The sequence below is a fragment of the Ranitomeya imitator genome, chromosome 5 (genome assembly GCF_032444005.1).
Source record: "Ranitomeya imitator isolate aRanImi1 chromosome 5, aRanImi1.pri, whole genome shotgun sequence".
In the NCBI taxonomy this organism is placed as follows: Eukaryota; Metazoa; Chordata; class Amphibia; order Anura; family Dendrobatidae; genus Ranitomeya; species Ranitomeya imitator.
Window position 1 is genome coordinate 535882880 of NC_091286.1, and position 17891 is coordinate 535900770.

The 17891-nt window shown below is 46.7% G+C and overlaps 1 protein-coding gene across 2 annotated transcripts in view; it reads right to left on the bottom strand.

The window, feature by feature from the left end:
- LOC138680862 (phospholipid scramblase 1-like) overlaps positions 1-17891 on the bottom strand; it is a 165039-nt gene that overhangs the window by 23174 nt on the left and 123974 nt on the right. The gene's annotated exons all lie outside the window — the stretch shown is intronic.

The window sequence follows — 17891 nt, forward strand, 5'->3', positions numbered from 1 at the left end:
TTTCCCAGAGCGGATAAGGACTCTTCAATCCGGGGTAATGAGTATTAGTCTCTCACAGTACAGGCATTGAGCTTTCGGTAATCCACACAAAAATGCAAGGTGCCGTCTCTTTTCCGCACTAACACAATTGGGGCAGCCCATGCACTCTGGCTCTCCCTAATCATGCTGGCCTGCAACATCTGGTTCAACATGCTCTTGACTTCCTGGTATAACTCTGGGGGAATTTGTCGGTAACGCTCAATTATTGTCACGGTGGTCCCAGTTGGTATTTCGTGTGCAATGGCCATGTTGCAGCCAAAATCATCATTGTGGAGGGCAAAAACATCTTTATATCTCCCCAACAGAGCTTCTACCTGTTGCACCTGGGTGTGCATGAGTTCAGTCAACTCAGCCCCTCATTTGTTCCAGTACGGGTTGGCCCTCTTTGATGTAATGAGGCTCTGGCACTGAAATGGAGTTTACTGACACAGTCCAGGGGTCCGCAGGTTGCATTTCTAGTTGTACAGTTTGGGGGGTATTATTTCTTCAGGTGAATTCATTATTCGGGCCACCACACTTCTGGGAACAACAGAGCTGTCCTTGTCTCCTTAATTAATGCACCGTACAGGAACAGTCCCTTCTCGTACAATGGCTAACGTATGCGCCACCAGGATTCCCGCAGGTAGTTGTTCTGAAGTTGGTTCAATTTGGACCTCAACCCCCTCTAAGTGTACAGGGGCACGAACGGGCAGAGCAGTACCGTTTGTTCTGGTGGAAGTACAAGTATTATTTTTCCCAACACTCCTCCCTCACAGCTAGACTCTTGGACTTGGGCCACACTTGCTAGTTGATGAAAAATTCTTCTTTGGGGGGTGTGCGAACCCCACTGTTTTAGAGTCTCGTTAAAGGGCTCCCTGATGAGAAGTCTTCCAAACTCTTTCAACACATTCATCCCCAAGGTGACGGTGGGTCCATCACTCACTTCTCCCTGTGTCAGTAACATGCCCTTCTGTCCCAGGTCTTTCCCACAGATAGACACTTGCATCCATACCACCCCTGCGACCGGGATGGGCAGTTGGTTGGCCGCCATTAGCTTTATCACAGGGCCCCATTCAGGCCGTTTTGCTCCAGAGAAATGTCACCGGAAGTAAGCTTCTGACATCCTTGTCACCTGCGAGCCCATGTCCACCAGGCATCCCTCTGCATGTCTGTCCATCTCTGCTCATATCAGGGGGCATGTACGGTAGTAATATTTCCACAATTGGATGTGTTTAAAAATAATTTTCCTGTGCTGAGATAATCTTATAAATGTACCCCTGCTATGTACTGTGTAATGACTATGTCTCACCGTGCAGTAACATCGTCTAATCATACCAAATCTCCTAGGCAGGAGAGGATGCAAAAGAGTATATAGGTAGGACAGCAAAGGATTCCTCACATTGAACAGTCCATAACAATTCGAGGAAGCTGTTTCTTCATCCAATCAATTGATGGCTTAGTCACAGCAATTAAGTTTGGCACAAACGTCCTGTTGTAGCCGGCAGTACATTATCTGCTTCTTTTTATTTTTGAGGTAGGCCAGGCTGTGATTGCTTCCACTTTCCTTTGTTCAAGTTTTAGCAAAAATAGTTTAAAACACTATTATACAATGAAGGGAATTTCCAATGTAATTTGTAACTTGCAAAATTGAAACCAATACCCTAAAATTAAACACCACTTCATAGACCCTCAGATTGACATCAAGGTCATACCAACATTTTTGGTTGGTATGGGCCTAAGTCATAGTCTCATAACCAGGTTGCTAATTTTCTGCATTTTTTTCCCCTTAGTCTAAGTACTGTAAGGAGGCTAATGGCCACGTAGTCGATGGGAGGTATGTGTCACAGAGAAGGCTGATCTCTGTATGGAACCCGGAGTATTTTCTTTAGTGCACGTAAGCTCTAAGAGGCTCATTTGGTGCACCTGGGACCAGGTTGCAGGGAGCTATGAGAGATGAGCGGGTGTGGCTACCCACATACCTCACCTCTGGGTGTGGTTACAGTCTATAATGGAGACTGTTTAGCACATGGTCTGGGGCTGGAGGTGTGGAGACCTCCAGTGTGTGTTTGCTAAGACACTGAACTGAGCGGGCAGACCCGCAGTGCTATATGAACTGTTTGTTTTTCTGTTTGCTTTAATTTTGTGCAGCAGAAGGCTATCTTTTGTTTACTTAAAATTAAGCAGGTTTATGGAGTGAATAGACCTAACAGAGCATTTTTATGAAAGCTGCTTCCCGTGCTTTCATGAACCCGAAGCTGAGTAAACCCTTACAAGTGGTTAGACATGCGGGCAGCGTTCCAGCAGAGACGTGTGACTGCTACAGGAAGGACTGCATGTCCTGGGTTAAGTCTGTTGCAAGCATCGCCAGACAAAATGGAGGACTTACTAAAAATCACCTGATCTAGTCGCAGCAAAAACAGCAAGAGACCAACAGGCTGTTATTACAGCAGATCCAGCAGAGCCAGCAGGAGCAGCGTCAGCAGATGCAGCTTCTGGCAACTGCCATCCAGGGCAGGATGAGCGCCCAAACCTCAAGTCTGGCTGATGTCACCCATATCCGGAAGGTGGTAAGACGGGCTTTGCAGAAAATGACTCCCAGGGATGACGTTGAGGCCTTCCTGACGGTGTTTGAAAGGGTCGCCGAGATGGAGAAACTCCCACCAGAGCAGCGGGCAAAGGTACTGGCGCCATGCTTGACAGGAGAACCCCAGAAAGCATACTATGATTTAGCTTTGCAGGATGCCAAAGAGTTTGGCAAGCTAAATGAAAACAGATTCTTGCCCGCTGCGTGTAACACGGGGCCAAACCCCCTTGCTCCCAAATGTTTGACCTGTTGCACCTGGTCCAGAAGTGGCTGCAGCCAGAGTATTCTGCGCCTGTGCAGATGGTAGAATGGGTGGTGATGGACCGGTTTGTGCACTCCCTGCCGAGGCCATGCTGACTTGGGTTGCCCAGTGTGATCCCCGGAATGCCGATGAACTGGTTGGACTGGTCGAGAGATACCAGGGGGTTGAAGGTTCCGTGGGAAGCCAGCCCACCCCATACTGGGGATCCCAACAGGGGGCAGATGGCCAAAAGGGGGTAGGGCATCCAAGGTCCAAAGGGTTGGGGAAGGTGGTATCCAAGGTCCCTACAGATTATATTGATTGCTGGAGATGCCATGGCCCAGGCCATATAGCTGCCCATTGTTCCCTGAGCAGATGGACTGCAGTATAGGACGTCGATGTTCACATTATGCGTATCCTGCCTGCATTGTGAACTGTCCACCCAGCGAGGGGCCTCAAGCGTGTCCCGTGAATGTGAAAGGGTGGGAGGTAAAGGCACTGCTAGACTCCTGGAGTCTAGTGACCCTTGTGTGGGCCACCCTTCTGCTCCAACTGATCCAGGGGAAAAATGTTGGCGTGCGGTGCATTATTCGTGATGCTAAAGACTACCCTATGGCCAGAGTGGACATTGAAATGGCCCACGGTACTGAGTCCCATGATGTTGGCGTCGTTCGGGACTTGTTACACCCTAGTATTATTATAGGCCAGGACTTTTGTTTACTTTGGGATTTATGAACCCTATGAAGCAGTGAACACAGAATCACCACTCCCAGAGGCAGATGGGTTTCCCTTTTGTGTCCTTGTGGGGGATGAGGAGGAAGTGTCCCCTGAGTCTGACATTCTGGAGTTAGGGGTGACCAGTGAGAATTTTTGGTCTGCTCAACATAGGGACCTAACTCTGAGCGAAGCCTTTAATAATGTCAGTGTCATAAATGGAGTTGCACAAGAGCTGTGGGCTGACAAAAGGTTTCCCTATTTTATGATGAGTGGGGAGTTGTTGTATTGGGTCACGAAAGTGAGGGAGGAGCTGGAGGAACAGCTAATAGTACCGGGCCCCTATAGATGGAAGGTGTTGGATATGGCCCATTAACACATCTTGGGGGGACATCTGGGAGTAGAAAAAAAGTGAGAATGGAATGCCCTACGTGTTAGTTAACTGCCCCCACCTCTCACTTTCGAAGTCCCCTCATGCCAGTGCCCATTATTGAAGTACCATTTGAGAGAATTGCTATGGACTTGGTTGGTCACCTGGTGAAATCTGCTGGTGGGCATCAATACATATTGGTCATCCTGGACAATGCCACAAGCTATCCTGAGGCAATTCCCCTGAGAAACTTCTCTGCAAAGAGTATAGCCCGTGAGTTGGTCCATGTTTTTTCCAGAACATATTTGCCAAAGGAGATCCCGACAGACCAGAAAACACCTTTTATGAGTAAAGTCATGAGGGAGTTATGCAAGGTCCTGCAAATCTCCCAGTTGAGGACTTCAGAGTACGATCCTCAGACAGATGGCCTTGTCGAAAGGTTTAATAAAAGGATGAAGAGCATGCCATAGAAAAGGACAGGAAAGCACCACAAACACAATTCAGTGTAATAAAGTCCAAAGACTAACAACAAAATATAATGCAAAAGTTTATTAATAGATTACAAAAGATCAAATGGCAGAACACATGGCTAAAAAAGTGACAGATCTTCCCACAACAAGAACGGCAGTGAGAGAGCATGTGAAGACCCTGGGAGACATCACATAGTTACAGACATAAGTAGACAGGGACCATAATGCACAGTGGCAGCGTCTCCAATAACATACCTGTCAACACAGCAGGGACACACGCACTCTCCCGTGGATCAAACACCCGAAAACCCCGCCTATATGACCACAAACCTGTCCCGTCAACTTCAGGTGACAGGTTCCCTTTAAGTATTTCCTGGTGCTTGCAGACATTGTGAGTGGCCCTATGATAGCAACATCCACTCACTGAATAGGCAAGCAATCACTGGAACCAATAGGGCTTTATGAATCGAGATGAGTGAACTTGTTCAGAAAACATATGCCAATCTCAAATTCGGCACAAACGTAGCACATTTGGATTTGTGTTGGGTTTCACGAGCATTTTTACTCTGTCAGCAAAATTCGGTCACAGTTCAGTAAATCATCGTGTTTCCACTTCTGCTTTTGTTATTACTTTGGCTAGTATAGTAGTGCTCTGTGATAAGCGGTGGGGACAGGGGGACGTGTTTGATGAGGGAAGAAAGTGTGGAGAGGCTAGAGGAGTAGCACGCTTTTTTTTTTCTCCTTAAAGGGACTCTATCTGAGCTAAGCCCACCGGCATCATGGGGTTATCTACAGCATTCTGGATTGCTGTAGATAAGCCCCCGATGTAACCTGAAAGATGAGAAACAAAGGTTAGATTATATACTCATCCAGGGGCAGTCCCGCTCCGGTCCGATGGGTGTCGCAATCTGGGTCCAGCGCCTCCTATTCGATGACATCCTCTTCTTGTCTTCTTGCAGCAGCTTCGGCGCAGGCGTACTTTGTCTGCCTGTTGAGGGCAGAGCAAAGTACTGCAGTGCGCAGGCGCCGGGAAAGGTCAGATTGTGCAAAAACTGTATGGCAGTCTCCAGAGGCCCCATTTCCTAATCCAAATCATTTGTGATAAAACTGTGTTTCAGTTAGAAATCAGAAGGTCATTTTTCCAATTAAAAATTGTTATGCCCAAGATAGGGGTGCAGCAATGAGGCCCAATTAGCTAATCCAAATCTTTTGTGATAAAACCGTGCTTCAGTGAGAAATCAGAAAGCCAGATTTCCAATTTAAAAAATGTTAAGCCTAATATTGTGGTATAGCCAGGAGGCCCAATTACCTAATAAAAATTGTTTCTGATAAAACTGTGTTTCAGATTTCCACTTAAAAATCATTTGTTATAACAAAATTGTTCAGGCACAAAAATAAGAAAGTAAGAAAATAGTGATTGTTCACTTAGCGACAAGTGACTTACAGTTGGGTGTCTAAGGTTGTGAAACAGCATTTAACAAGAGGGGAAGGCTACACACAGCATGAGTGGGGAAAAAGTGATTTCATGGTTGAAGGGGGAATAGGCTTGGTGTTCAACGTGTACATGGGTTAGATGTTAATGTGAATGAAAGCTCAACTGAACAAACACAGTCTTGTCCTATCCAAAGACCACTGACAATATCTGTTTCTGGATGGGCTACTCCACTCCCTTTCTTTGGTAGCTGCACAGTGACATGCCTTGTAGATGAGGGCCAGAAAGAGCATGTGCTCCAGTGAATGGTAAGCACTGCATCAATTGGCCCCTCCTCCTCTTCCACCACCTTAACATCACACACATTACAATCCTTAGAGGTGCCATTCCAATCACCCTTGTTTCCCCCACATCAAAAATTTCCAAACGCCCAACTCACTGTGGGGAACCACAGATGGGTGAGTCTGCAGAGCTGTTCATGAATGCCCTATTCCATGGGCATCATAGGTGTGCTCCAAAGACTCACAGAATCCAGAGGATGAAGGCATCTGCTCTAATGTCGACATTAACCCCCAAGGTTGGGGGTGATATTGATGAGACTCAGATGCCAGAGGCACACGCGGATTGTACTGTGGTGTCAGGGCAGGAAGAGGAGAAGGGTGACTTTCAGTGTGAGGACAGAGAGGATGACAATGAGGTTGTAGATCCTACTTGGTGTAAACCCAGAGATATGCAGGTGGTTTGCTCAGCACAGGAGGTGGAGCAGTAGGAAGACGAGGAGGTTACATTGCAGCTTCCCACACACACACACACACACACACGAAGTAATGCAACTATGCAGGACAATAATGGACCTGGTGGTTAAGAGCACACGGAATGACCTGATAGTTACTGATAATAAAGGACGAGCTCTGGGACGTGGGAACTCTGCTGACCGCAATCCCTAATCCTATCAAACACACTAGAAATAGCCGTGGATTGCGCCTAACGCTCCCTATGCAACTCGGCACAGCCTAAGAAACTAGCTAGCCCTGAAGATAGAAAAATGAAGTCTACCTTGCCTCAGAGAAATTCCCCAAAGGAAAAGGCAGCCCCCCACATATAATGACTGTGAGTAAGATGAAAATACAAACACAGAGATTAAATAGATTTAGCAAAGTGAGGCCCGACTTACTGAACAGACCGAGGATAGGAAAGGTTACTTTGCGATCAGCACAAAAACCTACAAAAAGACCACGCAGAGGGCGCAAAAAGACCCTCCGCACCGACTCACGGTGCGGAGGCGCTCCCTCTGCGTCCCAGAGCTTCCAGCAAGCAAGACAACAATAAAAATTGCAAGCTGGACAGAAAAATAGCAAACCAAAGAAATACAAGCTGGAACTTAGCTTCTGTTGGGAAGACTGGTCACAAGAACGATCCAGGAGTGAACTAAACCAATACTGGAACATTGACAGGTGGCATGGAGCAAAGATCTAAGTGGAGATAAATAGAGCAGCAGCAAACGAATTAACCTCGTCACCTGTGGAAGGAAACTCAGAAACACCCACCAGAGGAAGTCCATGGACAGAACCAGCCGAAGTACCATTCATGACCACAGGAGGGAGCCCGACAACAGAATTCACAACAGTACCCCCCCCTTGAGGAGGGGTCACCGAACCCTCACCAGAGCCCCCAGGCCGACCAGGATGAGCCAAATGAAAGGCACGAACCAGATTGGCATCATGAACATCAGAGGCAAAAACCCAGGAATTATCTTCCTGACCATAACCCTTCCACTTGACCAGCTACTGGAGTTTCCGTCTCGAAACACGAGAATCCAAAATCTTCTCCACCACATACTCCAACTCCCCCTCAACCAACATCGGGGCAGGAGGATCAACAGATGAAACCACAGGCGCCACGTATCTCCGCAATAACGACCTATGGAACACATTATGGATGGCAAAAGAAGCAGGAAGGGCCAAACGAAATGACACAGGATAGATAACCTCAGAAATCTTATACGGACCAATGAAACGAGGCTTAAACTTATGAGAGGAAACCTTCATAGGAACATAACGAGACGACAACCAAACCAAATCCCCAACACGAAGTCAGGGACCCACACAGCACCGGCGGTTAGCGAAACGTTGAGCCTTCTCCTGGGACAATGTCAAATTGTCCACCACATGAGTCCAAATCTGCTGCAACCTATCCACCACAGTATCTACACCAGGACAGTCCGAAGACTCAACCTGCCCTGAAGAGAAACGAGGATGGAAACCAGAATTGCCGAAAAACGGCGAAACCAAAGTAGCCGAGCTGGCCCGATTATTAAGGGCGAACTCAGCCAACGGCAAAAAGGACACCCAATCATCCTGATCAGCAGAAACAAAGCATCTCAGATATGTTTCCAAAGTTTGATTAGTTCGTTCGGTTTGGCCATTTGTCTGAGGATGGAAAGACGAGGAAAAAGACAAATCAATGCCCATCCTAGCACAAAAGGATCGCCAAAACCTCGAAACAAACTGGGAACCTCTGTCAGAAATGATGTTCTCCGGGATACCATGTAAACGAACCACATGCTGGAAAAATAATGGCACCAAATCAGAGGAGGAAGGCAATTTAGACAAAGGTACCAAATGGACCATCTTAGAAACGCGATCACAAACCACCCAAATGACCGACATCTTTTGAGAGACGGGGAGATCCGAAATAAAATCCATAGAAATATGCATCCAGGGCCTCTTCGGGACCGGCAAGGGCAAAAGCAACCCACTAGCAGGAGAACAGCAGGGCTTAGCCCGAGCACAAGTCCCACAGGACTGCACAAAAGAACGCACATCCCGTGACAAAGATGGCCACCAGAAGGATCTTGCCACCAAATCTCTGGTACCAAAGATTCCAGGATGCCCAGCCAACACTGAACAATGAATCTCAGATAACTCTACTAGTCCATCTATCAGGGACAAACAGTTTCTCCACTGGGCAACGGTGAGGTCTATCAGCCTGAAATTTTTGCAGCACCCAACGCAAATCAGGGGAGATGGCAGACAAAATTACCCCCTCTTTGAGAATACCCGCCGGCTCAGGAACACCCGGAGAGTCAGGCACAAAACTCCTTGACAGGGCATCAGCCTTCACATTCTTAGAGCCCGGAAGGTACGAAACCACAAAATCAAAACGGGAGAAAAATAATGACCATCGAGCCTGTCTCGGATTCAACCATTTGGCAGACTCAAGATAAGTCAAATTCTTGTGATCTGTCAAGACCACCACGCGATGCTTGGCTCCTTCCAGCCAATGACGCCACTCCTCGAATGCCCACTTCATGGCCAACAACTCACGATTACCAACATCATAGTTACGCTCAGCAGGCGAAAACTTTCAAGAAAAGAAAGCACATGGCTTCATCACCGATGCATCAGAACGTCTTTGCGACAAAACAGCCCCTGCTACAATCTCAGAAGCATCAACCTCAACCTGAAACGGGAGCGAAACATCTGGCTGGCACAACACAGGGGCAGAAGAAAAACGACGCTTCAATTCCTGAAAAGCCTCTACAGCTGCAGAAGACCAATTGACCACATCAGCATCTTTCTTGGTCAAATCAGTCAACGGTTTAGCAACAGTAGAAAAATTAGCGATGAAGCGCCGATAAAAATTAGCAAAGCCCAGGAACTTCTGCAGGCTCTTCACAGATGTCGGCTGAGTCCAATCGTAAATGGCCTGGACTTTAACAGGGTCCATCTCGATAGTAGAAGGGGAAAAAGTGAACCCCAAAAATGAAACCTTCTGAACTCCAAAGAGACACTTTGACCCCTTCACAAACAAGGAATTCGCACGAAGGACCTGGAACACCATTCTGACCTGCTTCACATGAGACTCCCAATCATCCGAAAAGACCAAAATATCATCCAAATACACAATCAGGAATTTATCCAGGTACTCTCGGAAGATGTCATGCATAAAGGACAGAAATACTGATGGAGCATTGGAAAGCCCGAATGGCATAACCAGGTACTCAAAATGGCCCTCGGGCGTATTAAATGCTGTTTTCCATTCATCGCCTTGTTTAATACGCACAAGATTATACGCCCCTCGAAGATCTATCATGGTGAACCAACTAGCCCCTTTAATACGAGCAAACAAATCAGATAGCAACGGCAAAGGATACTGAAATTTGACTGTAATTTTATTAAGAAGGCGGTAATCAATACAAGGTCTCAAAGAACCATCCTTCTTGGCCACAAAAAAGAACCCTGCTCCTAACGGCGATGACGACGGGCGAATATGGCCTTTCTCCAAGGATTCCTTTATATAACTCCCAATAGCGGCGTGTTCTGGCACAGATAAATTGAACAATCGGCCCTTAGGAAACTTACTACCAGGAATCAAATTAATTGCACAATCGCAATCCCTATGAGGAGGTAGGGCACTGGCTTTGGGCTCATCAAATACATCCCGATAATGCGACAAAAACTCTGGAACTTCAGAAGGGGTGGATGACTAAATAGACAAAAATGGAACATCACCATGTACCCCCTGGCAACCCCAGCTGGACATAGACATAGATTTCCAGTCCAATACTGGATTATGAACCTGTAGCCATGGCAACCCCAAAACGACCACATCATGCAGATTATGCAACACCAGAAAGCGGATATCCTCCTGATGTGCAGGAGCCATGCACATGGTCAATTGGGTCTAGTACTGAGGCTTATTCTTGGCCAAAGGCGTAGCATCAATTCCTCTCAATGGAATAGGATACTGCAAGGGCTCCAAGAAAAAACCACAGCGCCTAGCATACTCCAAGTCCATCAAATTCAGGGCAGCGCCTGAATCCACAAATGCCATAACAGAATAGGATGACAAAGAGCAAATCAGAGTAACAGACAATAGAAATTTAGACTGTACCGTACCAATGGTGGCAGACCTAGCGAACCGCTTAGTGCGCTTAGGACAAACGGAGATAGCATGAGTGGAATCACCACAGTAAAAACATAGCCCATTCTGACGTCTGTGTTCTTGCCGTTCAGCTCTGGTCAAAGTCCTATCACATTGCATAGGCTCAGGCCCATGCTCAGATAGTACCGCCAAATGGTGCACAGCTTTACGCTCACGCAAGCGTCGATCGATCTGAATGGCCAAGGACATAGACTCATTAAGACCAGCATGCATGGGAAACCCCACCATGACATCCTTAAGGGCTTCAGAGAGACCCTTTCTGAAGATTGCTGCCAGGGCACATTCATTCCACTGAGTGAGCACAGACCACTTTCTAAACTTCTGACAATATATCTCCACTTCATCCTGACCCTGACACAGAGCCAGCAAGATTTTCTCTGCCTGATCCACTGAATTAGGTTCGTCATAAAGCAATCCAAGCGCCAGGAAAAACGCATCAACATCACACAATGCCGGATCTCCTGGCGCAAGCGAAAATGCCCAGTCTTGAGGGTCACCACGTAACAAAGAAATAATGATCTTTACTTGTTGATCAGGGTCACCTGAGGAGCGAGGTTTCAAGGCAAGAAATAATTTACAATTATTTTTGAAATTCAAGAACTTAGATCTATCACCAAAAAACAAAGCAGGAATTGGAATCCTAGGCTCAGACATCGGATTCTGAACCACAAAATCTTGAATGTTTTGTACCCTTGTAGTGAGATTATCCATCCAAGAGGACAGACCTTGAATGTCCATGTTTACACCAGTGTCCTGAACCACCCAGAGGTAAAGGGGAAAAAAGAGACAAAACACACTGCAAAGAAAAAAAAATGGTCTCAGAACTTCTCTTATCCCTCTATTGAGATGCATTAGTACTTTGGGCCACCTGTACTGTTATGACCTGGTGGTCAGGACAATAATGGACCTGGTGGTTAAGAGCACACGGAATGACCTGATAGTTACTGATAATAAAGGACGAGCTCTGGGACGTGGGAACTCTGCTGACCGCAATCCCTAATCCTATCAAACACACTAGAAATAGCCGTGGATTGCGCCTAACGCTCCCTATGCAACTCGGCACAGCCTAAGAAACTAGCTAGCCCTGAAGATAGAAAAATAAAGCCTACCTTGCCTCAGAGAAATTCCCCAAAGGAAAAGGCAGCCCCCCACATATAATGACTGTGAGTAAGATGAAAATACAAACACAGAGATGAAATAGATTTAGCAAAGTGAGGCCCGACTTACTGAACAGACCGAGGATAGGAAAGGTTACTTTGCGATCAGCACAAAAACCTACAAAAAGACCATGCAGAGGGCGCAAAAAGACCCTCCGCACCGACTCACGGTGCGGAGGCGCTCCCTCTGCGTCCCAGAGCTTCCAGCAAGCAAGACAACAATAAAAATTGCAAGCTGGACAGAAAAATAGCAAACCAAAGAAATACAAGCTGGAACTTAGCTTCTGTTGGGAAGACTGGTCGCAAGAACGATCCAGGAGTGAACTAAACCAATACTGGAACATTGACAGGTGGCATGGAGCAAAGATCTAAGTGGAGTTAAATAGAGCAGCAGCTAACGAATTAACCTCGTCACCTGTGGAAGGAAACTCAGAAACACCCACCAGAGAAAGTCCATGGACAGAACCAGCCGAAGTACCATTCATGACCACAGGAGGGAGCCCGACAACAGAATTCACAACAGCAACCATGATAAGCACTGCATCCTCAGCCCCAACTCTGGCTGCGGCCAGCACCAGTCGTGAGTGTGCAGTTCGCAGGGTCGGCAAGGGTTGCTTAGCCTGGGCCTCTTTTGAGACTGCAAACAATGATCCAACACACATTATCTGCTAAATTTGCAACAGCCAGCTCTCGGTCCTGAAGTTTTGGTCACGTAAAAGAATGTTTACTCTTACACATGCCAAAGCTAGATCTCCAATCTGTTGGCCACTGAAATGATGCCTTTCCAATTGGTTGATACTGAGGGTTTCGCAAAGTTGATGGCGTCACAATCCTCTAGTACCAGTTGCTCAGTCACCATTACTTCTCTAAGAAAGCTGTACCTGCGCTACACCAGCATGTAGCCGACAACATCACCCGTTCCTTGAAAAACATCAATGTCTGCCTGGGTGCATTTCACCACTGACACTAGGACGAGCAAACGGGCAGGTGTGTTACTTCTCACTGATTAGATATTGGGTTACTCTCATGGCTGTGGAAGCAGGCGGTCAAGGGGCTGCTCCATAAGTCTTTGAATCCCCAAGGCTTGCGGGACAAACCTTTGTATCTAACAGTTCCTTCACTTCCTCTAGGGCTTCCACCTGTGCCCTCAACATCTCCCTTAATCAGACATGTGTTCCAACAGTACAGATAGAATCCCTTCCACCTCCGTACTGTGCAGCCATGGTTCATCACAATCAGGCAGTGTTCAAATTAATATGCATTGTAGATCACATTCTCACATCTCAAGAGTTGTGGACAGCTATCCAGGCCAAATTAGAGCAATGGTTGTCTCCACTGAACCTGGAGCCAGGGAACATGTGTGGGATAACGGTGCAAACCTGGTGGCGCCCCTTGTTGTGAATTCTGTGGCAGAGCTCCCTCCTGTGGTCACAAGTGGTACTTCGGCTGATTCTCTCTGTGAGCTTCCGTTGGTGGAGGAGAGTGGTACTGCGGCTTCTGAGTTTCCTTCCTCAGGTGATGTGGTGAAGTCGTTAGGTGCTGCTCTATTTAACTCCAACCTAGTGCTTTGATCCTGGCTTCCAGTCAATGTTCTAGTATTGGACCTGTTTCCTCCTGGATCGTTCCTGTGGCCTGCTGCTCTGCATAGCTAAGTTCTACTTTGCTATTTTGTTTGCTGTTTTTTCTGTCCAGCTTGTCTATTTGTTTGCTGGAAGCTCTGGGACGCAGAGGGTGTACTGTTGTGAATTCTGTGGCTGAGTTCACTTCTGTGGTCACAAGTGGTATTGCAGTCTCTGGGCTTCCTCCCTCAGGTGTTTTGGTGAGCTCGTTGGCTGCCTTGCTATTTAGCTCCACCTGAGTCTGTCTTCCTTGCTCCTTGTCAATGTTCCAGTGTTGGATCTGAGCTACTGCATCTTTCCTTGGGCCTGCTGCTCTGCTAGATAAGTGCTTCTAGTTTGTTTTCTGTTTTTTCTGTCCAGCTTGCTATTAACTTTTGCTGGAAGCTCTGAGAAGCAAAGGGGTGCACCGCCGTGCTGTTAGTTCGGCACGGTGGGTCTTTTTGCCCCTTTGCGTGGTTTTCGTTTTAGGGTTTTTGGTAGACTGCATAGTTCTCTTTGCTATCCTCGCTCTGTCTAGAATATCGGGCCTCACTTTGCTGAATCTATTTCATTCCTACGTTTGTCTTTTCATCTTGCTAACAGTCATTATATGTGGGGGGCTGCCTATTCCTTTGGGGTATTTCTCTGAGGTAAGTCAGGCTTGTATTTCTATCTTCAGGCTAGTCAGCTCCTCAGGCAGTGCCGAGTTGCATAGGTAGTTATAGGCGCAATCCACTGCTGCTTATAGTTGTGTGAGGATAGATCAGGTACTGCAGTCTACAGAGATTCCACGTCTCAGAGCTCGTCCTATTGTTTTTGGTTATTGCCAGATCTCTGTATGTGCGCTGATTACTGCACGCTGTGTTGCCTGATTGCCAGCCATAACAGTACAAGGAGCCACACCAATGATTCCCAATAGAGGGAAAAAAGAAATCCTGACATCATTTTTTTTTCTTAGCTCTGTCTTCAGTCTTTTTTTTCCCCTAGACATTAGAGTGCTTCAGGACACAGCTGTGGACATGGATATTCAGGCTCTGTGCTCCTCAATGGATAATCTCGTTGTAAATGTACAAAAGATTCAAGATACTATTGATCAGAAATCGATGCTAGAACCAAGAATTCCGATTCCTGATTTGTTTTTTGGTGACAGAACTAAGTTCCTGAGCTTCAGAAATAATTGTAAGCTATTTTTGGCCCTGAAACCTCATTCTTCTGGTAATCCTATTCAACAGGTTTTGATTATTATTTCTTTTTTGCGCGGCGACCCACAGGACTGGGCGTTTTCTCTTGCACCAGGAGATTCTGCATTGAGTAATGTTGATGCATTTTTCCAGGCGCTGGGATTGCTTTACGATGAGCCTAATTCAGTGGATCAGGCTGAGAAAAATCTGCTGGCTTTATGCCAGGGTCAGGATGATGTAGAAGTATATTGTCAGAAATTTAGAAAGTGGTCAGTACTCACTCTGTGGAATGAATCTGCACTAGCGGCTTTGTTCAGAAAGGGTCTCTCTGAAGCTCTTAAGGATGTAATGGTGGGATTTCCTATGCCTGCTGGTTTGAATGAGTCTATGTCCTTGGCCATTCAGATCGGTCGTCGCTTGCGCGAGCGTAAATCTGTGCACCATCTGGCGGTATTGTCTGAGAGTAAACCTGAGCCTATGCAGTGCGACAGGACTATGACTAAAGTAGAACGGCAAGAACACAGACGTCTGAACAGACTGTGTTTCTATTGTGGTGATTCTACTCATGCTATTTCTAATTGTCCTAAACGCACTAGGCGGTTCGATAGCTCTGCCGTTATTGGTACTGTACAGTCCAAATTCCTTTTGTCCATTACCTTAATGTGCTCTTTGTCATCGTATTCTGTCATGGCATTTGTGGATTCAGGCGCTGCCCTGAATCTGATGGATTTGGATTATGCTAAACGTTGTGGATTTTTCTTGGAGCCTTTGCGGTGTCCTATTCCGTTGAGAGGAATTGATGCTACACCTTTGGCCAAGAATAAGCCTCAGTACTGGGCCCAGCTGACCATGTGCATGGCTCCTGCACATCAGGAAGTTATTCGCTTTCTGGTACTGCATAATTTGCATGATGTGGTCGTGTTGGGGTTGCCATGGCTACAAACCCATAATCCAGTATTGGATTGGAACTCTATGTCGGTAACCAGCTGGGGTTGTCAGGGAGTACATGGTGATGTTCCATTTTTGTCTATTTCGTCATCCATTCCTTCTGACATCCCAGAGTTCTTGTCGGACTTTCAGGATGTATTTGAAGAGTCCAAGTCTGATGCCCTACCTCCGCATAGGAATTGTGATTGTGCTATCGATTTGATTCCTGGTAGTAAATTCCCTAAGGGTCGTTTATTTAATTTGTCCGTACCTGAACACACCGCTATGCGCAGTTATGTGAAGGAGTCCCTGGAGAAGGGACATATTCGCCCATCGTCGTCACCATTGGGAGCAGGGTTCTTTTTTGTAGCCAAGAAGGATGGTTCGCTAAGACCGTGTATTGATTACCGCCTTCTTAATAAGATCACTGTTAAGTTTCAGTATCCCTTGCCATTGATTTCTGACTTGTTTGCTCGGATTAAGGGGGCTAGTTGGTTCACCAAGATAGATCTTCGTGGTGCGTATAATCTGGTGAAAATCAGGCAGGGAGATGAATGGAAAACGGCATTTAATACGCCCGAGGGTCATTTTGAGTATCTGGTGATGCCGTTCGGACTTGCCAATGCTCCATCTGTTTTTCAGTCTTTTATGCATGACATTTTCCGTGAGTATCTGGATAAATTCTTGATTGTTTACTTGGATGACATTTTGATCTTCTCAGATGATTGGGAGTCTCATGTGAAGCAAGTCAGAATGGTTTTCCAGGTACTGCGTGCTAATTCCTTGTTCGTGAAGGGATCAAAGTGTCTCTTCGGTGTGCAGAAAGTTTCATTTTTGGGGTTCATCTTTTCCCCTTCTACTATCGAGATGGATCCGGTTAAGGTTCAGGCCATCCAGGATTGGACTCAGCCGACATCTCTAAAAAGTCTGCAGAAATTCCTGGGCTTTGCTAATTTTTATCGTCGCTTCATCTGTAATTTTTCTAGCATTGCCAGACCATTGACCGATTTGACCAAGAAGGGTGCTGATTTGGTTAATTGGTCTTCTGCTGCCGTGGAAGCTTTTCAGGAGTTGAAGCGTCGTTTTTGCTGTGCCCCTGTGTTGTGTCAACCTGATGTTTCTCTTCCGTTCCAGGTCGAGGTTGATGCTTCTGAGATTGGTGCAGGGGCGGTTTTGTCACAGAGAGGTTCTGGTTGCTCAGTGTTCAAACCATGTGCTTTCTTTTCCAGGAAATTTTCTGCTGCTGAGCGTAATTATGATGTGGGCAACCGAGAGTTGCTGGCCATGAAGTGGGCATTCGAGGAGTGGCGTCATTGGCTTGAGGGTGCTAAGCATCGCGTGGTGGTTTTGACTGATCATAAGAACCTTACTTATCTTGAGTCTGCCAAGCGCTTGAATCCTAGACAGGCCCGTTGGTCGTTATTTTTTGCTCGTTTTGATTTTGTGATTTCATACCTTCCGGGCTCTAAAAATGTGAAGGCGGATGCTCTGTCTAGGAGTTTTGTGCCCGACTCTCCGGGGTTATCTGAGCCGGCGAGTATCCTCAAGGAAGGAGTCATTGTGTCTGCCATCTCCCCTGATTTGCGGAGAGTGTTGCAGAAATTTCAGGCTAATAAACCTGATCGTTGTCCGGCCGAGAAACTGTTCGTCCCTGATAGGTGGACTAGTAAAGTTATCTCTGAACTTCATTGTTCGGTGCTGGCCGGTCATCCAGGAATCTTTGGTACCAGGGAGTTGGTTGCTAGATCCTTCTGGTGGCCATCTCTGTCACGGGATGTGCGTGCTTTTGTGCAGTCCTGTGGAATTTGTGCTAGGGCTAAGCCCTGCTGTTCACGTGCCAGTGGGTTGCTTTTGCCCTTGCCGGTCCCGAAGAGGCCTTGGACACATATTTCGATGGATTTCATTTCTGACCTTCCCGTTTCTCAAAAAATGTCGGTCATTTGGGTGGTCTGTGATCGCTTTTCTAAAATGGTCCATCTGGTGCCCTTGGTTAAATTGCCTTCCTCCTCTGATTTGGTGCCTTTGTTCTTCCAGCATGTGGTTCGTTTACATGGCATTCCTGAGAATATTGTTTCTGACAGAGGTTCCCAGTTTGTCTCGAGGTTCTGGCGAGCCTTTTGTGGTAGGATGGGCATTGACCTATCTTTCTCCTCGGCCTTCCATCCTCAGACTAATGGCCAGACCGAACGAACCAATTAGACCTTGGAAACATATCTGAGATGTTTTGTTTCCGCTGACCAGGATGATTGGGT